Consider the following 23274-nt stretch of genomic DNA (forward strand, 5'->3'; position numbering starts at 1 on the left):
GCTGTACATGGAGTGAGACATGGGACACCAGGACAACCTGTCAGGTATGTGAACACATGACAGCTGATAGCATAACAAGGTCTGTAGCATGGAGCATGCATTGGGAGGTGCAGTACATACTAGGTATACACATCATATTGCCAGCAGCAGATAGGTAACCAGCTACCCACATATGCAGCACTAAATAAATGAAATCAGTCCCATTCTCAGACAGTTTGAGGCCAAACAATGACTGCACATGTCTTTGTCTACATAAAACTGCAAGTCATGGCTGTTCCCAGCAGAATGGCATGTGAGAACTACTGCACAATCAATTTGACTCTCTTAAACAACATAAGCAACTAGTTTTGCACACTTTGCTGAATCAAGTGTTTACTTTCGCAAATATTTGTGCTGATATAACATTGCACTTTGATCCAGTGACTGCATTAAGCTCTGCAAGATTACCATCAATCCGAAGAGTACTCTCCAGTTCTAGACCTATAGCTATCTTATCACCACTGGCTAAAATTATGGAAAAGTGCATCCATAAGCAGTTTCTGCACTATATAATCCAGAACCATCTACTGGCAAAATCTCAGCATGGCTTTCAGCCACATCATAGTACCACCACAGCCCTTCTTACCTTCTCTGATGCTATTAACTATAACAGAAACAGTAATAGACCATCCTCAGCCCTTTTTCTAGATCTCTCAAAGGCTTTTGATATGGTTAACCACCAGCTACTTATTTCCACCTTGAAATCAATTTCCTTACATAATCATTCTCTCCAGTTGTTCCAATCATATCTCTGCAATAGACAACAAGCCGGCCTATGGCAAAATAAACTATCCAACCTCCTTCAAAGTTCCCTTGGAGTCCCCCAGGGATCTATTCTGGGTCCTCTATTGTTTTCCATTTTTATCAATGACCTCCATTTGGCCATTCAAAATGCTAACTGTATTCAATACGCAGATGACTCTACTTTATTCTGCTCAGCCACCTCCCAACCAGTATTGCAGACACTAACCCAAAATATCTTTAATATAGTAAAAAAAAAATGGCTTTCTGAGTGTCGACTAATTTTAAATCCAAACAAAACTAAGCTCCTACTTTTCTCTCCCACCCAAAGATCCTCTCTTTTACCCTTCTCCATAAAATCAAATAATGGTACCACACTATCTCCTATAAAATCAAATAATGGTACCACATCTCCTGATGTGTGCACAAAACTTCTAGGAGTTTTGGTTGATAGCCTCAAATTTGATAAGTATGTCAACCAGACTATTAAAACCATTAACAAAAAACTTAGGTTCATAGGTTGGTACAAGCCTAGCCATAACAATTCCCTTGCTATTTCTTCCCACACTATTTACTTCCCTGGACCCCTGTCTAGCAGGGTGACTGACGTGATCCCCAGGGTGAATTTCCTTTCTCCCATCCAATAGTCAAGGTTCCTTTTGAAGAGGGCCAAAGAGGCACTCTGCTTGACATGTATGGGCAGTCTATTCCAGAGTCTGGGGAGTCTCTGGGTCAGGAACCTATCCCTCCAGCATGTTTTGTTTATCGTGATGACAAGGTTTAGATCCCTGGAGCATGTGGCTCTGAGGGATTGGGATTTCTTTAAGTGTAGCATGTCCAACAGCTCTGGGTTTGACATGGCCTTGTATGTTAAGCAAAGATCACCTCTGAGTAGACGATATGCGACAGAGTATAGCTGGAGTTTTTTTAAGGTGGTCAGCGTAGGGCATCTGCTTTAGGCCTGTGATTCTTTTAGTGAGATATTTCTGTGGCCTTTCCAGTTGTTGCAGATGACTTGAGAGGTACATACCAAATGGGGCATTGTATTCTATAATGGGTCTAATGAGGGATGAGTACAGTGGGACAATTACCTCCTTTTTTCTGGATGAAAAGCCCTTAGTGATGAGGTATGCCACATAGAAGGATTTCCTGACTGTTGTGGTGATGTGGCTATCAAAGGTGAGACCACTGTCCACCTGTGTTCCTAAGTCTCTTATCACACTTTCGGTGTTTAGTTTACTGCCACCTATGTGGTAATTCATGGGTACATATTTTTTCCCAAAGGGGATAACTATACATTTCTTGGCATTGAGCTTGAGCCCATGGATCATGTACACTGACAACCCTCTCCTCTTACCTCCCAACACACAGACTTGAGAGAGATGCACTTATATAGCCAAACTGGAAGCCACACACTTTCCGGCCAAAACCGGAATAGCTAGTCAAGAGGAAAAGGTCAGCATTTGCACCACACCACATGGAACACATAGCCCTCTAGAACACACACCAGCACTGCCTTCACATAAAAACACAAACCACATACCCTCCTTCATAGATGCTCTCAATAAAAATCTACCCAAACAGCATAACTCATAACTGTCCTTATTGGACTTTATTAGACATGTTAGTTTCTGGTTTAGTAGAATTAGAGAGCTCCTATCTCCATGAGAGTAGCTCTTTCTGATTTTGGCCATAACTTTTTTCTTTTGCTATATAGTCTGTTGTAAGGATTCCAGCAGTGTGCTTTGTTTATGGTGTTAGTTGTGGGCTTAATTCTCAACAGTATGGCAATCTCAATGCATCCATTTACATGTTTGTAAATAATCCTGCATAAGTAGCTATATTCACAGGATTTGGGGGAAATGTGAATATTGTTAAGCTGTCACTTATAAGATGCAAGATTAAGGAGGAAGAGATAAGAGGTGTTGAGGTTAGGTCTAATAGGTTGAGTACGAAATGTCAACTCATTGGAAATGAGACTGAACAAGTTGAGATTGAAGTCTGCAAGTATTATATGATTTTGAGCTTATTTGTGGAGGAAGTGATTTCATTTTCTATGTTATTTAGTTGGGAAAGTGAGCATGCAGGAAATCTATTTACTCCAGTGAGTAGTAGTACAGTAATACTGGAGGAGGGACTGGATAAGAATAGCAAGTTAGAAGTGTCTGCGTCAGTGTTTCCTTAAGCAAAGTAGCTGAAAGCTTAAGTGTGATTTGACCAGAAGTAGAGTTCCTCCTCTTTGTCTTGAACCAGGTCTTAGGCCAATAAAGTAGTTTTACGCAGGGAAGAAATGGTGTAAGGATGGGTTGTAGGCCTTGACCCATGATTCTTTAATAACTAATAAATCAGCCTTATTATATAAAATAATGAAAGCATTCATTTGATTTGTTTCTTATACTTTGCACATTTTGTAGTATGCAGAAGACTGACAGATGCACCTTAGTTAGTAGGACCCTCCTGATTATGACTGTAAGCTTGTTTGGGCAGGTGTCTGTTAATGAGGTGTTAGAAACATAGAGAGTTGCAGTGATAAGTGCACTAGAATATGGTAGTGGAGGGAAGATGGAGAATATATATGGGCTGGTTAACATCGAATAAAGAGAATATACTGTAGTAGTATTAAGCAGAGCTTCATGCAGTGTGATTGGGGTAAGAGTGACGACTATGAAAGATATTTGGAGGGATAGTATTGATAGTAGGAGGAGTAAAAGTAGGTAGTTTGAACAGAAAGCAAAGAATTAGTGTCATGTGTTATTATAAAAGTGACACAGCTAAGAAGGAGGAATGTTAATAGCTGTCCCTGGTAATTAGAATGTGTGTCTTTAAGAGGGTAGTATTATATAGGTTAATTAGAAAGTAAAATGGAAGATGAGCAGTAAATTTTTATATCAGAATACAAGACTCAATGTTATCAGAGAGTCAGATAGTGAAGATGAAGCTGGAAATGAGTCCAACTGGAGTTTCCTAAGATTTGGACAAAGAATATGACCAGGTCCCATGAAAGCTAATTTGGGTAATCCTATAATGGTTCAAGGACATGTAAATATAGAATTATTTCAGACTATGTCAAGGCCAAAATTATACAAATATGAACAGTTTTGCACTTAATGCTATTATAGTATTAAAAACAAAATAAATTAAAAATTTTAATCTGGTAAGGTTGGACACTTTATTACGAGTGCTTTTGTTCCTTAATGAAAGCAATGGAACTTCATCAGATAGCAAGACACAACTGACGTCCTCTTTAAACACTGAAAGCTGTCCATTTAGGAGATAGTTTGAACTAACCAACATAAAAAATAATATCTTTGTTTAAGGAATAAAAGCACTCATGATAAAGTATCTGGCTTTCTTCAATTAGCTGTGTATTTCTTTTGTGTTTTATATATTGTTGGAGCTGATTTAATACTAAAGTTAAGCAGCTCATATAGTGTAGGCCAAAACATCAGCAGCATGGAAGTCATGAAGTACCAATCCCATTGGGTACCAGGGTCTATATAGCTTTATGTGTTCTTGCTATATGGACCTTTCAGTGACCTTCTGGAGACACTAGGGATATCTCAGATATTTTCCTAGATAATGTTCCATCAGTTTTCCAATGCCATGCTTCAATATGTAGGAGAGCAGATGTGGTTCCCACATACCACAGAGGAGAGAAGGAACACCACATGGGACTAGGGTTGCCAATCATCCAGAATTCTTCTGGACAGTCTAGAATTAAGGGACACTGTCCAGAAAATGGAGATGGCCTTTTCTGGATAGCATACTGTCCAGAAAAAATGAAATAAACTAGTAGTATCTTTGCACCTCACATGGTACACCAACACAGAAGAACATTTTAAAACGTGACCTTTTGTCAAGCCATTATCTCAACCAATATAAAAGACCCATTTTCACTTTATTACCCAAATAAAGACTCACTGCCACTGAATTGTAGCCACATTTACTGTTTTATGCGTGTCTATATATACATGTTTCAGTGAACTCTAAGGCAAGAAAAAACATTTAATTTATCCCACTGAGATGGCAATTAATCAGTTTCCCTAATGTGACATCTACTTACATATGTCAGGTGTCCACAAGCTATAGCTTTAATAGGTGAACTCATTTTTTTGGCTCTTTTGTTCTCCCAGGTTCCACACAAGTTTGAACTTTTGTGGAGGGTGAAGTTACAGCTTGCAGCATGTCTGCCTCCAGTATGACAGGTGTGAGTGGTTGTGGAAGTACTACCCCATGTCCTGACAATGAATTCAGCAAGAATCTGTCACCACTCATTTCTAGATACACTAGCAAATAAATGGCTTACAATTTTAGCGAGCAAAAGATGTTTACACATTTGGAGGAAATTATGGCTTCACTTACCCAAGGCAATAAGGTATAGGCAATTCAGTGCTTACTTTGGAAAAACTACAGATGGGATCAGACATTTTTGCTGCCTGGCTTTCAGTGTATCAGCAAATATAGTTCTATATTAGCTGTTAGGACTAAAGTTGTAATATGGATAGAGGTGCGAGGGTCATACCTCTCAACTGTACAGATTTTCACAGAATGCCCATAGTTTTGCCTCATATGTTTGGTCCGTTCTTCATCAAAATTGTGGCCTTTTTTGGCAAATCCCTGGGATGCTCTAAGGATTAAAGTCAGTAAATAATGACATGCATTTGGAGTTTCATTCTTCAGAAAATGCATGTTAATGCAAATCCTGTTATTCTAGCAACTTTCTAAGTTTACAAGAGCAATATTTAAAATGTGTCCCTATTTTTGGAACTTTCTCCCCATTATGCCAGGCTTTGCCTAGATTTCTTGTGCTAAGAGGTCGAGAGGTATGGTGAGGGTGTACAGGATTTCTAGCAAGACGATTCTTGTGCGCATGTTGCACTAGTAATGTAATAACATAAGATTTCTGACCTTTATCTTAGCAGTAGTCATTACTTGTTATAATGGTAAGATGTACATTCAAAATTATATGAATCTTCAGCTGTTGTAATTCTCATCTTCATATTGGCACTTTTCATGTACTCCCCCAACAGCAAATCATTGTTTATATTATTCAGTATTTATTTATTGTATTACTTGTACACATACTTAAGTATGTTAACAAACGTTAAGAATAAATTGGCTGTTAAGATAGGTTGCCCATTTTCTTGTATATCGGATAAGCATAACCTAGAGGTCATAGCCAAGTTTTTTGGAATTGTGTAGTGACTTTCAGAAAGTAGTCACCATTAAAAATTCCTGCAGTGATAAACTTGAATGAAAGCAAAAACTATTTCGACCATGATATAGAAATAAATTTCACAAAAATATATAACCATAAACCATGGGAATTTTGGGAATTTTTATTGAAATTATCAGGAAAATATGTATAAATTAATAGGCAAGTACTAGGCTATCTGCCCTTGCAGGACATTTTAAGCCTAGCCAGTTATCGTACTTGGGTTTGAATTAACCTATCTCGTTTTGTGTAAGATTGGCCTTGCCCATCCCATGGTTATTTTCTATTACCCCTAGTTAGAATAACTGGGATCATACCATAGATAATTTGAAGGAACCATATATAGAATAAAGCACTCAGCACTGCCTCTGTGCAGTAGTATAGGGGGCAGACCTAGAATATATTTTCTATTACCCATCCATAGATCCAAGTTGCGCTTTCAACATGTTTGAATCAACAAAGGTCTCAAGCTCATGGGGAAGTGGGTGGGAGTGATGAAATTGCCATGGTGCTAAGCAAGAGAAATTGGAAATATAACCCAGAGACAGGCTGGTGTCCATGTTTATGTTCAGTTTTGCACTAAAATTTAATAGGATGCTGCTTAAGGGACTAGCTTTTTTATTGTTAGATTTTGAAGAAACAAAGGACAAAAACTTCATCTTGAGAATGGAGAGAAGCTGAGAAAGGTAATCATTTTCAAACTTGCCTACCCTTCCAGCTGCTTCATATTCTTGTACTGTCGTGTCTATGTTGGTAAATTTTGAAAGAGCCTAACATATTGAGACTGTAACAACTTGCTGTCTTTATGATTTGTTACACTTATTCATGCCTATCAAATGATGGCATTTGCTTCGTGCTGCATTTTTAATTTGAAGCATTACGGTAACGGTAGCTTAAGTTGTAGTATGAGTTCAAACCTTATATTTGGCAAAATACTGTATAATACAGTAGCATAGATATTGTAAAAATGTAATCTATCATAATAATCGCTTGAGCGTGTCTGTTCAATTTAAACATTATTAAGCAAAATTTTGCATGTCTGGTACCATTAAAGGGAACCATTAAAATTACATGCATCTTGCTTTCATGTACATATCCAGAATTTTTGACATGAAAGGTTGGTAACTCTACATGGATCTTCTATGAAATAGCTCATTTCCCTGAGGTGCTAGGGTCCATAGACTTCACTCACATTGAAGGTAATTCGCTAAATGGGGAACTGGGAAGAAGATACATGAACCACTAAGGGCATCACTGCCAGGTGGTCTGTAATGTAAAAGGTGTCATCTGCAATATATCTGTAGGCCACCCAGGCAGTTATCATGACTCACATGGCACACCTGTGACCTATATCAATGTTCTCCAATGTGTGACTCTCAATACACCTCTTCAAAATCCCTTAAAAGTATTGTCCAAGATATTTCATTTATGTTAATAATTACAATAGCAGTTAATGGCAGCCTATCATTGTGCAGCAGATGGCACATTAAAAAGATGTACATGAGTGCAAAGTATTTTTCTTGGAAATTTGTTATATGGTAGACATGGCAAGGGAGGCAGACGCTAGTGCTACTTTTAGAGTGTAAAGTGTGTAATATGGAGGAAAATGTGTGTGTTGCACGTGAACTGTAGCCAGAGGCTCAAAGATGAGGGCTACAATGATCCTCAGGATAAGGCTGAGGGTAGTGAAACATGCTACTGCCATCCACAGCATGAGGGAGCAGTGCTGTCACTGCGACAGTGCCTAAAAAGGCATTAGCCATGTCTCCTGGTGCAATGGGAGGTAGAGGTTAAAGCACATCCTCTATTTCCTCTAAGCAATCCTTCTCCTACCTCTGACATGCAGTCTGTTAGTACACTATCCAAATACATAACCCATTTGCCTCTCCAGAGCCCCTGAAGCTATTGCAGAGCTTAGCTTAGCAGGTTTGCATGTTAATGATCCACATCACTACATCAGTCTTTTCCTAATCTATAGCATCATCTTTCAATACAACAGAGTATGAAAAGTGTGTTTTTGCATGCATGTGTACATGTGTGTGCATATGCATTTTTGTATGTGTGAAGGTGTATGTGTAGATTATGGGGGTGCATCACACGTGTGTGTGTGTGTGTGTGTGTGTGTGAACTTTACCTTACAGTGCAATAGTGGGCACAGTTACTAGGCACTGTGCCGACTCAGAATCCGCATTCCACCATTCCCATTAACTTTAGTAACTCCTACCTAAGGCGTTTTCACCTCCTAATATCTATCCAGAATATCCACAAATATTCACATTCCATCTCAGAACTCTAATAATACTCACCCACTGAACCCTGTAATCTCACTTTACCTCCCCTTGCTTAGGTCTGTCTCAGACAATGTGATAACTGGAACTATGTACTTTCTATGAACTTTTGATTTTTTTTTTTACTTCATAACTGTAACCTTTTTTAAATCTTGTGTTTACTAATGTTATTTCCATGCTATATTTGATGTATGGAGCTTTTCTCCCTGGGCCTCCGCTGAAAATGGACATGTATCCAGTCGGACTCTTCCGGTCAACAAATGAAAAATAAAATAAAATAAATAAATACATTTTGAATGTAAATCAGAGTTTAAGATTTCAGTGGACTGTATTTCTTGAAGCAAGCAACATATGTGGGTATATACTGACTTATCAGTATGTAATTCGGCACACACACTCTACTGTAGAACATCTTTCCAGTGTTTGCCAGATTTGTGATACATTAAGATTCATTTCTTTTTTTAGTAGGTTGCTGCACCTCCTGGTACTTACCGATATGAAGGCTCTGTTTTCACATCCATGGTCTCTACATATATAATACCTCTGAGGTCTTTGAACTGGTGCAGCCTAGGGGTCAGTATCTGTAGAGCATGGTGTCTGCCCCTGGAAAAACATTTGCAGCCCTATTTGTGCATACAAATAGAATTATCCAGATGGTGTGATGGAGAATTCAGTGTGGTTGATATGCTGAACTTCAGTCACCTTAGTATTTATTTAACTTATTTGTTTATTTATTTTATGTATTGATATTTGATTACTAGGAAAGTCTAATTGAGTAGGTGATCTTCAGTGTAGACCTGAGGAGAAAATCTCCAAAGTATGACAAAAACATTTTAACAACAATATTACAATCTGCAAAAATATTACAAAAACAGTTACAGTTAAAATAACTATACCAAATTAGACATAATGTGAAAACATTGCTTAAGAATAAATACAACTTATATGACAATGATTTAATATTTAGATAAATATTAGCCAGTTTATAGAGAAATTAAAGGTAAACTAGTATAATACAAACAGGAATTGCAATATGAAGTGAAAAAAACACTTCATCACATAGTATCAATTACATAGACCATAAATGGGAACACTTGTGAGACGAAGTGGCAAAGCACATGACTAGAACAAATGACAAGGTAAATAATGCTGATTTCCACACTTATCTCCAGAAGCAACTGTGCAGTTTTGTACATTAAAGTTTTCCTACAGTTTGTTTATTGAACACTGGAAAGCTTGATTCAGAAGAAAAGGTAACTCTTGATTGCCTTATTAATAAAGTTTATCCTGCTGAGTCCCTGTTCATCAGGATAACTGTATTGTCTTCCTCTCTCCCTTTTTCTCTCTCTCTCTGTTTCCTTTTTAATGTCCCCCCCCATAAGTATTACTCCATAACTAATCATAATGCATGCCCATTGACAGAATGGTTTCTTTTCTATACAGTGGTTTCACATTATAACAAGAGTGCATTGTCATCACCTACATGACCACATAGGAAGTCAAATTTATTTTAAACTAATAATTCTTTGTCATCCGGACCTCCTAACGTCTTAGCACAAGAAATCTGGCAAAGGCAAAAATAAAGGGGTAACAAGAGTCCAAAACCAGGGTCGTAGTTTAAATATCACTCTTACGAACTTAGAAAGTTGATAGAATAGCAGGTTTTGCATTACTTAAAATGTTGGCCATTCTTTAGTGACTTCAATCCTCAATGAGTTGCCAGAATACCACAAGTTTTATGGGGAACAGACCAAAGATATAAGGCATATATCTGGACATGCTGCAAAAATATGAATAGTTAAATAGTGTGCTGTTATCTAACCTCTCAGCTCATTCCAGAATCAAGATATATTATGACTTGCTAAATATTGAATCCCATCATAGCATATTCACCTGCAGTTTTAGACACATCCAATAAAGGGAGATGGGCAGGGCAGAATATTGACAGTGTTTTCTGTACTTTATTTTTTCGTTACAAAAGTGTTGCATTTGATGCATAACTGAGGTCAGAAATCTTCTCAGTTTACAGCTTTAAGCATCAACTATAATACCTTTCCCCTCAGCTCAAAATATTTCAACACCTGCCTTATAGCAGATCAATTGCTTCATTCATGATAGTTGCCATCAGAGAGCTCCACATATATACCCTTGAACCTCGATCGTGTAGGACTCTAAAAGTTGGTAGAACTACTCTGAAAGTGATGCAATGGTACAGGAGGAGGAGCACAAAAAAGCATGTTAGTCTAGAGTTACAAAACAGGAAATGTACTGCCATATTCTACAGCAGTATGAGGATCTACGTATTATCTTCTGTCACAATAGAGTACGCAAAAGTATTTTTACCTGGAAATGCTAAACAGGAAACGTGCAGCCACATTCTACAGCAATATAACTTGGTACAGTGCAACTCTATTCAGTAAAATGTATGCAGCAATGAAGTATCTTCACCTATAAATACCAAACAAGAAATCTACTCGCAGGAGTAGCTCAGCCATTTGGAGCTGAGGTCGAGACTCTCATTTGGCGCATCCATCACCCATCCCCACCCCCTACCTACAGAGCAAAAAAAAAAATTGTTTTTGAACAGGGGTGGGAAGAATGCCTTGATGACAACTTTTCACAAAAACAAACCAAGAAGCTCAAAAGCATGTCCAACGATGAAGTTTCATTGAAAGTTTAATACACTTTCAGAGTTAATAATTTAGCTGTTGTATGATGCCTAACCAAACACAACAAAGCTTTAGCAATTTAAAGAAACACACAGATATAAAAATAAAACAGCACAATCCACATCTCCTCCCAGATACATTCCAAATGCCAATAGCATAACAAAATTATATTATTACTTGCTTGGTAAATATAAACTTCAACACAGAAAAACAATGGCTTAACACATTACTTGGTAAATATGAACTTCAACAGAGAATTAGCTATGGCTGTGGCAAAGAGAAAAATCATGACCAAAGGAAGAAACAGCTAAAATATTTATCCTGGCCCTTCAATACATAATGTGTACTGCATAAAAAAAGTTTAGTGTGCACAGCAACACCATTTGTACCTGAAGTTTACATAATAATGACAGCTCCTTGTAACAGAATGTTTAAATAGTCAGTACTAGTTTATTGAATGCTGGATCATCTACACAGCAATGTGTGGTTTTACCGTCTGCTAACAGCATGCCCAGTGGTATAATAAGATACTGGACACACAGACTGAGTGTGTTTACTGATTAGCAACAGAATGTGCTCTACTAAACAATGTAGGCTGTACCTCTGAGTGATTTACATCAGTTACAAGATGACGCCAAAACATAACAAATAAAGATAATGCAAAGTATAGGCAAGTAAGCAACAGAAGAAATCAAAAATTATTTGAAAAAAAAATAGTCCCTTGAATTAAATTGCATCTGACAGTATGAGTCATATTGGGTTTATCAAACATGCACAAGGTACCAGTACATGGTTTAATTCTTACATTTGAGATAGTAAATTTGGCTAGGCTTAAAATGGCCTTATGAACATACACATTTTTTGTTACTGCTCAAAACAAACCATGATAGGTATATATCCACTTCCCATGCTGGTCATCAATAATGGAAGTGTGTGAGTTAAATTAGCTTCATTTTAATTATAACACACATTTTATAAAAACCCAGTAATATCCTGAATATCAAATCCAATAACAATTTGTACACTGCATTACATATACCTATCCAAAGCCCCACACCAGTCTCTGGCACAGACATGCAGTATAATACTTTGGGCAGCACAATTTGTTACTCTGAAAATCTACAGTAATCATAATGATTTCAATGTACTCTAATGGAGAACTCAAGAAGTCTATTAAGAAGAGGACAGAGAAGCCTCATTTTTTTTGGTTGACTTTTTCACCTTAGTTCACCTAGGCAACAAAACAGACTTTCAGAGTATTAGGCAACATGTGCTGAATACTTAACCTTGGCCCCTGACCATACCTTTCAACTGTCCAGATTTCTGCAGAATGTCCAGATTTTCACCTCATAAAATTTGTGGTTTACTGGCAAATCAGAGGGGTGGAGCTCATTAAATAATGACATACATTTGTGTTTCAGACTTCATTTATGCATAAAATAAATACTAATCATACTAATACAAACCCTGTTACTCTAGTAACTTTCTAAGAGCAATATTTAAAACCTGTCCCTATGTTTGGGCCTTTGACCGCATTATTTAAGGTTTTGTCCATATTTCTTGTGCTAAGAAGTTGAGAGGTATGCCTCCTAACACTGCTTTCATGAGTGAAAGAGACATATATTAATTTTCTTTTCAATGACCAAGGAGAGACTAATATTAATTTGGAAGGTGTGGGGGGCTCGCACCTACACTAGGGATGTAGGGGAGCCTGCCCTCTGGAAAAAAAACACTTAAATTTCAGGGACCCTGATCATCAGGGGTTTTCTGTAAATCATAGTGGAAGGATTTACTATATCCTTGTTTTAAAATCAAGAAGAATGTACATTAAAATTATGCTTGGCTTTGCTGCATTACTGTCCAGGCAATGTAGCAGCAGTGTTTGATTTCCTTCTCTAAATGTCCTGGTGATCCCTTCAGACATCTGTCCCAATTATGCACAAGTTCTTCACTGACATCAAAATGAAACATTCCCCCCACTGACCCATTCAATGGTCTGTCTGAAGTATACACAATCACTTCAATGACATCAAAATGAAACATTTTCTCCAAGAACCCCTTCATCAGTCTCTACCAAGTATGCACAAGCACCAGAATGAAATATTTCCTCCAACGACCCCTTCAGTGTCTGTCCCAAGTATGTACAAGCACCAGAATAAAACATTCCCCCCAACAAAGCACCAGAATGAAACATTTCAATGACCCCTTCAGTGTCTGGCCCAAGTATGCACAAGCACCAGAATGAAACATTTCCCCCAATGACCCCTTCAGTGTCTGTCCCAAGTATACACAAGCACCAGAATGAAACATTTCCCCCAATGACCCCTTCAGTGTCACTGACCCCATTCAATGGTCTGTCTGAAGTATACACAATCACTTCAATGACATCTAAATGAAACATTACCCCAATGACCCCTTCAGTGTCTGTCCCAAGTATACACAAACACCAGAATGAAACATTTAAGTATGTACAAGCACCAGAATAAAACATTCCTCCCAACACAGTGGACCTGTCAGTAGTTTGACTTTTTCCATGTTTGCACCATACAAGCACTCCAATAATACTAGAATGAAACAGTTCCCCCACTGACCCCATTCAATGGTCTGTCTGAAGTATACACAATCACTTCAATGACATCTAAATGAAACATTACCCCAATGACCCCTTAAGTGTCTGTCCCAAGTATGCACAAGCATCGGAATGAAACATTTTCCTCAATGACCCCTTCAGTGTCTGTCCCAAGTATGCACTGTCTATCCCAAGTATCACCAGAATAAAACATTCCCCCCAACACAGTGGACCTGTCAGTAGTTGACTTTCCATGTTTGCACCATACAAGTATCCAATAATATACTAGAATGACAGTTCCCCCCACTGACCATTCAATGGTCTCTCTCTGTATACACAACAACTTCAATGACATCTAAATGAAAAACATTAAATGACCCCACCCCTCTTCCTGTGTCATCACTTCAATGACATCTAAATGAAACATTACCCCAATGACCCCTTAAGTGTCTGTCCTAAGTATGCACAAGCACCAAAATGAAAACATTTCCCACACCCCCCCCTGTGTGTCTCCAATACACAAGCATCAGTGTCTATCCCAAGTATGCACAAGCACCAGAATGAAATCACTTCAATGACATCTAAATGGAACATTACCCCAATGACCCCTTAAGTGTCTGTCCCAAGTATGCACAAGCACCAGAATGAAACATTTTCCCCAATGACCCCTTCAGTGTCTGTCCCAAGTATGCACAAGCACCAGAATGAAACATTTCCCCCAATGACCCCTTCAGTGTCTGTCCCAAGTATGCACAAGCACCAGAATGAAACATTTCCCCCAATGACCCCTTCAGTGTCTGTCCCAAGTATGCACAAGCACCAGAATGATACATTTCCTCCAATGACCCCTTCAGTGTCTGTCCCAAGTATGTACAAGCACCAGAATAAAACATTCCTCCCAACACAGTGGACCTGTCAGTAGTTTGACTTTTTCCATGTTTGCACCATACAAGCACTCCAATAATACTAGAATGAAACAGTTCCCCCACTGACCCCATTCAATGGTCTGTCTGAAGTATACACAATCACTTCAATGACATCTAAATGAAACATTACCCCAATGACCCCTTAAGTGTCTGTCCCAAGTATACACAAGCACCAGAATGAAACATTTCCCCCAATGACCCCCTCAATGTCTGTCCCAAGTATGCACAAACACCAGAATGAAACATTTCCTCCAATGACCCCTTCAGTGTCTGGCCCAAGTATGCACAAGCACCAGAATGAAACATTTCCCCCAATGACCCCTTCAGTGTCTGTCCCAACTATGCACAAGCACCAGAATGAAACATTTCCCCCAATGACCCCTTCAGTGTCTGTCCCAAGTATGCACAAGCACCAGAATGAAACGTTTCCCTCAACGACCCCTTCAGTGTCTGTCCCAAGTATGTACAAGCACCAGAATAAAACATTCCCCCCAACAGAGTGGACCCTTCAGTAGTTTGACTTTTTCCATGTTTGCACCATACAAGCACTCAATAATACTAAAATGAAACAGTTCCACCAACAATCCTTTCAGCAATTTACCCATTGTATACACCCTACTACTTACTTCAGAGTTCAGACTTTCAGAATTCACAGACTTCTTTTTTTCTACCTTCTCACTCGGTCTCTGTCCAATCTGTTGCTGATATCTGTCCCTGGCCCCACAGAATTTATCCAATTCTTTTAAAAATGTTTGTTTAAAAAAAATGCACCCATGAGTGATTTCTTTAAAAAAAAACTGATATTCCTCAGCTCACCAAATGTATAATTCTCAGACCATGTTTATTGTACTCCAGCACCACCCCTTCTACCTGCTCAGCCAATCACAGGTCTTTTTGAGGCATTACCCATACAGATGGCATAATCAGAGGCAGGAAGCATGCAGGAGCATTTTGGATATAGGCGTGTCATTTCCCTTAAAGAGAAATTAAAAAAAAAAAGCCAAATTGTTCATTTTTTTTTATTTGACACTGGGTGTGAGAATTGTGCTCTGGACAAGACAGCAGCTAGGGTGAATGCTAACCCCACCCTAACTATGGTACTAAATGTACTGTTACATTGTACAATATTATAAGGTGGAACAAATCATCCCTTGTAAGTACAAGGTATTTAGGACAGAAGTGTCTTCACCTGGAAATAAACAAAAAAGCTAATGTTACTCTGTACAACAGTATAAGGTGGATAAAATCACCTCCTGTCAGTCAGTACACAGTATGAATCTCATAATTTATCTACACCTGGAAACACCAATCAAGAAATGTACTGCTACATTCTACAGCAAGATAGGGAAACGAAAATTTTCTCCTGTCAGTAAAAATTATGTGCAGCGCAAAGGTATCTTCATCATAAAACACTAAACAGGAAATGTATTGCCACACTCTAAAGTAGTATAAGGTGTTTCATATCATTTCCTGTTATTATGTCATACATACCACAGAAATATCTTCACCTGGAAATACCAAACAGATAATGTACTATCAAATTCTACAGCAATATAAGATTGTACAAATCTCTACTTTGTGCAAACTTTGCCCCATACTAGCTACACTTCTGGGCAGCATACAGAATCCCCCCTTATGGTGATGAAAGAGATAACTATATTGCAAACAATATTTTTCTGGTAACTGAGAATGGGGATGACTTCTGACTGGGGTGCTCATCGTGTCAAGTGTTAACTGTGATACTTTGTTTCAGCCACATCTAAGGGGAGGAGCTTTACTGATGTCTTATAAGTTGTGTACATTAGACAGCTAACAATCAACAAACACAGAACATAATGGATATGGATTTGGTGCTGTTAGATGAAGATGAAAAGCAAGTCAAAGATACAGAAATATTCACCAGCTAAAAGTAAGAGCCTGCCAACATTTATGATTTACAATCATGCTAACTACAGGGTAGAACTGCTCCAAAAGTTTAATGGCAAACTTAAATAAAACGGGCAGTGTCACAGATAGCTTCAGAAAGGATGCACAAATTTGTTGTTGAGAACTAGTGCAGGGAAAAAGACTACCATCACTGAAACAATCAACCTTTACTTAAACAAATATGCAAATCAAACAAGTAAAAGACAGTAGTTCTCAAGTAAGCTGATATCAAAACAAAGCATGTAGGACTAAAAAATATAAGGAATACTAAATAACGCTAGAAAAACTATCAACTGGAAAGAAAAAGCAGTCAAAGAACTAAAGGCACAACTTGAGGAAATGAACAAAAAGAGGTAACATATTTTATATACACACACAAATGTATGTCTATCTATCAAAAGCATCAAGTTATACCTGATCTATGCCTGCATTTCACAAAATCATTACACTAAAAAAAATAAACAATTAAAGAACACAGGATCGCAAACAAACTTTTCTTTAATTTTTGTGTTTCTGCCATTCCATTCCCACTATTGTTCCTAAACATTTGCACCTGTAATTACTGCCATAGAACAGTACTCCCTACCTCTGCAAGTACTTGTACAGGGATCTGAGAAACAGGTTCAAGCTGTTAGGCTTTATTTTGTATATAATTAATGCAGCTTTTTACCATTACTTAGGATAAAAAACACATTGGCAATCTTGCTCTCTTACTTGCTGATGCAAACACAAGGCTACTAGTCTCTTATTATATATGATCACACTGATCTCTCACTCACTTGAGACCTGTAACCTGCTTCATTCTCCTCCCTACCTCAGTTCAACAGCCATCCCCTCATATCATCAAGTTTATACACTTTACTCTCTATCCAAAGTCCATCCCACCACAAACCCATCTTAAAGGCATGCTACTGTTTGCTGAAACCTTCTCCTCTTAATAGTTCTTAGCTACACTCAAAACTTTCCATCACCTCCACCTGTCACTAGAAACACCATTTGATCTCCAATCTTCATAAACAGCATACACACACTACCCAAACAGCTGCAACTACTGATACCAATATCAGTTTCCAGTTCCCAACATGCCAGTATACAAATTCTTATACTAATACACCGTACATCTGTTACTACTACTACATCTTACAACTACTACTACATCTCGCATCTATTACTACTACTGCACTTTAAATCTATTACTAATACTTCACCCTACATCTATTACTACTACTGCACCTTACACCTATTATTACTACTACTCTTTACTCTATTACTAATACTGCACCTTACATTTGTTACTTCTACATCTTGCATCTATTAATACTACTACATCTAACATTTATTACTAATGCATCTAACATCTATTACCAGTACTGCAGCTTACATCTATAATTACTACTGCACTTTATATCTATTACTAATATCACACCATATATCTATTACTACTACTGCACCACACCATATATCTATTACTACTACTGCACCTTATATACATTACTACTACTACACTTTACATCTATTACTACTAATACACCTTACATCTATTACTACTACTACTGCACCTTACATCTAAGACTACTACTGTACCTTATATCTATTACTACTACTGCACCTTACATCTATTACTACTACAACTTACATCTATTACTACTTCTGCACCTTACCTCTATTACTACTGTTGAACTTTACATCTATTACTAATACACCATACATCTATTACTACTACTGCACCTTACATCTATTACTAATAGTACACTATACATCTATTACTACTATTGCTACACCTTACATCTAGTACTACTAATAAATCTCACATCTGTTAGTAATACTACACCATACATCTATTGCCACTAGTACAGCTTACATTATTTTGTACTGACTATACCTATCTGCAATTTTTCTAAATCACTTGTGTACAGGGCTGTTTGTATAATTATGTCAACCTTTTAAGCTACATTCACAATACATGCTATAATTATGTTTAAATTTCATGCATTCCTTTTTTTTAGTTTTGGAGCTTTTCTTCATGGGTCTCAACTGAAAATGAGCTTTTGCTCTGTCAGCCCAACCCGGTTAACAAATGTCAAAATAAATAAAATAAATAAACAGTACATATATTACTAACACTGCACTGCACTACATCTATTACTACCACTACTGAACTTTACATCTATTAATACTATACCATATGTCTATGAGTACTACTGCACCTTACATTTATTACTGCTACTATACCTTACATCCATTACTAATACCACACCATAGAGCTATTACTATAACTACACCTTACATCTATTACTACTGCTGCACCATACATTTATTACTATTACTACACCTTATATCTATTAGTACTACTGAATTTTACATCTATTGCTAATACTATACCATACATCTATTACAACTACTGCACCTTACATATATTATACTAATGAACTTTACACTTATTACTAGTAGTACACCATACATCTATTACTACTTCTACACCTTATGTCTATTATTTCTTACATCTATTACTACTACTAAATCACTCATCTGTTACTACTGCTGCACCTTACATCTATTACTACACTGTACATCTTTTACTGCTACATCTTACATTTAGTAGTACTACTGCACTTTACATCTATTACGAATACTACATCATACATCTATTACTACTACTGCAACACACACACATACATACATATATATATGTGTGTGTGTGTGCGTATTACTAAAACTATAGCCAACATCTATTAATACTACCACATCTTATATATATTACTACTACTACACTTTACATCTATTACTATTACTACAACTTACATCTATTACTACTAATACTGCACCTTATATCTATTACTGGGTTCCCTTCACATGGTCAACATTCATATGGCTGAGACCATATGATCGGCATTCAAAATGTCGACCATGCGGAACCGGCATCTCTGTACAGTGTGGAATGGAAAGATTTCCATCTTTTGCACTGTAGTGCAATCTCAAAGTTAGTATTTTTAAGTTCTGGGGGGGGGGGCAGAGCAGTGTGAAGGTAAGTTTTTTGTGTTTTTTTATTTTTTCTTCTATGGTCGACATTTCAAATGTCGATCCTATGGTTTTGGCCATATGAATGTCAACATTCTGAAATGCCGACCATATGAAGTAGATCCCTATTACTACTACTGCATCTTACATCTATTACCACTGCTGCACCTTGCATCTATTACTAAACCACCATACATCTATTACTACTACTACTGCACCTTACATCTATTAGTACTACTGAATTTTACACCTACTACTAATACTACACCATACATGTATTACAACTACTGCACCTTACATATATTACTACTACTGTACCTTACATATATTACTAATATTACACCATGCATCTATTACTACTACTGCTATACCTTACATTTATTACTAATATTACTACATCTTGCATCTATTACTACTACTAAATCTCACATCTGTTACTTCAACTGCACCTTGCATCTATTACTAATACTAAGCCATACATCTATTACTACTAGTGCACCTTACATATATTCCTAATACTACACCACACATCTATTACTACTATTACATTATACATCTATTACTACTGTTGACCTTTATATCTATTACTAATACTACAACATACATATATTAGTACTACTGCACTCTACATAAATTACTACTACACCTTACATCTATTATTAATACTACATCATACATCTATTACTACAACTGCAGCTTACATCTATTACTATTACTACACCTCAAGAGCAGGACAAATAACTGCTTACTCCCTTTTCCATATACTCATTTAGCATCCACAACTTAAACCACAAACATTTCCCATTCTCCTACCTTCTGACACCTCACTCAACCATTTATTTTACCACATGCAATTCAACTACTAATCCACTCATACATCTGTCAACAAACCCCAGAAATCATCATATCATATCTATTTCACACAAGCGAATGCACACACACACACACACACACACACACACACACACACACACACACACACACACACACACACACACACACACACACACAATTTCTCTTCAAAACACACTAAACTACCCAAAACTTATACAATGTTATACTCATCATCCTTATACTTCTCCGAATCTAATCCATGCCTCTCCACTCTCTCCTGCTTCTTAATAAATGCTCAAAGTATATGTAAGAAAATTAACAAAATAAATGTCTTTGTTTCACAAAACAACTCTGACCATTTAGCAATTTCAGAATCCTGAATCAAAAATGACAGTTCACTTAGGCACCACCTCTTCCCAAACTATACTTGGCATTTTGATGCAGGCCAGGAACAAAGAATGGAGGAGGAACCCTCCTCCTTTGTAAATCTAACCTACAAATACAGTTAATAACCCAGGCCAGCCCAAAAGACACACTTCTGATCTGGCTACTAATCAATGAACATACCAATAATATACTATCCCTGCAAATAGCAGTAACTTATACCCCAAACAAATGTAGATAAATTCCAAAAACTTTTACATAACATTTTCTTAACCACAACAAAGATAAACAACCTCATTCTACACAGCAAATTCAACTTAAACATGCTTAGTACTAAGCATAGTGCTGTCACTGACACCCTAACTGATTTCAACCTTTAACAACTGTACAATGACCTAGCCACCCAAACTGCAATAACAGCAACCACTCACTACTAGATCTAGTAATCACTGACAGATACTAATGTCCAACATCAACAAAACCTTCAACCCCTCAGTAAACACCACCCAATTTGTGCTCTGCTACATTCTCCAATCATTTCCTCCAAATGTAATATTTTGTAATGGTAGATGACAATCCAACATTAATAAACCTAATACAATCCTTGGCACACAAGACTAGTTATCAGATCAGTTTTACATTCTAGTGATGCAAATCAAGCAGTACAATCATTCACTAGTACTCTTAAAAAACTACAATCCACAAGATTTCCCCTAATTTCTAGTGTGTATAAACTAATTAAAAACAATTGGCTTACCACAGGATTAAAATCACTCTTAAAACAAATGTAGATAAATTCCAAAAACTTTTACATAACATTTTCTTAACCACAACAAAGATAAACAACCTCATTCTACACAGCAAATTGCTCTCCACCCTGATAAAACCCCATAACAACCTAAAAACCCTACGCTCTTCCAATAAAATACTGATTCAAACCTCTCTATCAAAGAATACAGCAGGTGACTCTATATTTTCCAACTCAATTGGTAAAATTTGGAATCAACTTCTTACAGACCTCTTAGCCCAAACTTCTATCACACTATTTAAAACTCAACTGAAACATTTTCTAACCAATCACTGGCTTTGCTCTTGCAATAACCCTAGCTGATCACGTACCTCCTACCTTCTCCTGCATCCTTTGCACTGTCTCCCAACTCTATTTCTCCATTTTATTTTTCATCTCTACCTAAGAAATTGACTCTCTCAACTTCAAACTAAAATTTTCTAGTAACTCTATCTTTTGCTTTTAAACTACTTAATTATTTCTGTCTCACATTTTTTATACCTGTACTAAAGAAATTTGATAGTCTCTGTTTTCACCTTTTGAACTTACTGAAAAGATAGCCTAAATGCCTGTTTTAGTTGAGTCTTAAATTCCCTATATAATTATGAATGCCTGTTTTAGTTGAATCCCAAATTACCTATGTACTTTGACCTGTACTGTAGAAATTTGATAGTCTCTGTATTCACCTTTTTGAACTTACTGAAAGGAAAGCCTATATGCCTGTTTGACTTGTGTCTTAATTCCCTATGTAATTTTAAATCCCTGTTTTAGTTGTGTCTTAAATTACCTTTGTACTTTGAATGTATTTTGTTATTATGCATTAGATAGTGGAGCTTTTCTCCTCGGGCCTCCACTGAAAATGGACATGTATCCAGTTGGACTAGCCCAGTTAACAAATGTAAAATAAAATAAATAAAATAAATAAAAAAAACTGTGAAATAAAGCTTGGCATACCTCAAAAGACAACCCTACCCAAGACACCAGACTAAAGTTTACCCAACTCAAAAACCCAGCAAAGCAAACAATAAAACATAAATGTCACCTTATGAAATCAAAACAAACCTCTCTAATCAAAGCTCCAAAAACATTTCTGGAAAGAATTTGAACAACTAGCAGATAGATCAACTTCATCAATCCAACACTATACTACACTTTAAGTTTACATCATCTGACATTTTTTTCTGAATTTAGCAGTCTCCCATCAGTATCTCACAGTACTATATCAAAAAACAAGTAATCTCCATGGTATACCCAAAGTCTCAAAACAACCCACTAAAGTGTAGTGGGTCCAAAAACAAAACAGTGTAAGAAACTTCTCTGTGTGGAAGATTTTCAGTCCATATATTTCTAGTTAATCACTGTATATTAATCAGATCAGACAATAATAGTAGAAGTAGCAAACGTAAACTCGTCTTAAGTCAAAACAAAACAAAACAAAAAGTAATAATAGAAAATATATAATTGTATAGAATTACTTAGTATTTGAAAGTAATCCAAGCAATTCAGGCAGTCTGTTTCTAGTCGAAAATCCTTTATTAAGTACACAGACAAGCGATCCAAGTAAAACAAAAATAGAGTAATAATTTCCTCAAAAAGTAAATTGCAATGGATTATTGTGAAGGGGACAAGCAATGCTGCACCTTCTAATGTGGTGGCCAAGCCCAACACACCCCAAAAACTTATTTATACCAACACTGTGGTTGCACCATCCCGAAGAATTAGAAACATTCCCAAAAGGATACTATGAAATCACACTGGCAGTGATTTCCTATGGAAAACTGAGATCAGTGGTCCTCAGCGCTGTTTGATTGTAATCCCTAGTAACTTAGCAAGCCATTAAATAATGTAAAAGAGACAGGGCCAAAATAGAAGCACAAT

Source organism: Protopterus annectens, chromosome 9.part0 (assembly GCF_019279795.1).
Source record: "Protopterus annectens isolate FY-2018-M chromosome 9.part0, PAN1.0, whole genome shotgun sequence".
Taxonomy (NCBI): domain Eukaryota; kingdom Metazoa; phylum Chordata; order Ceratodontiformes; family Protopteridae; genus Protopterus; species Protopterus annectens.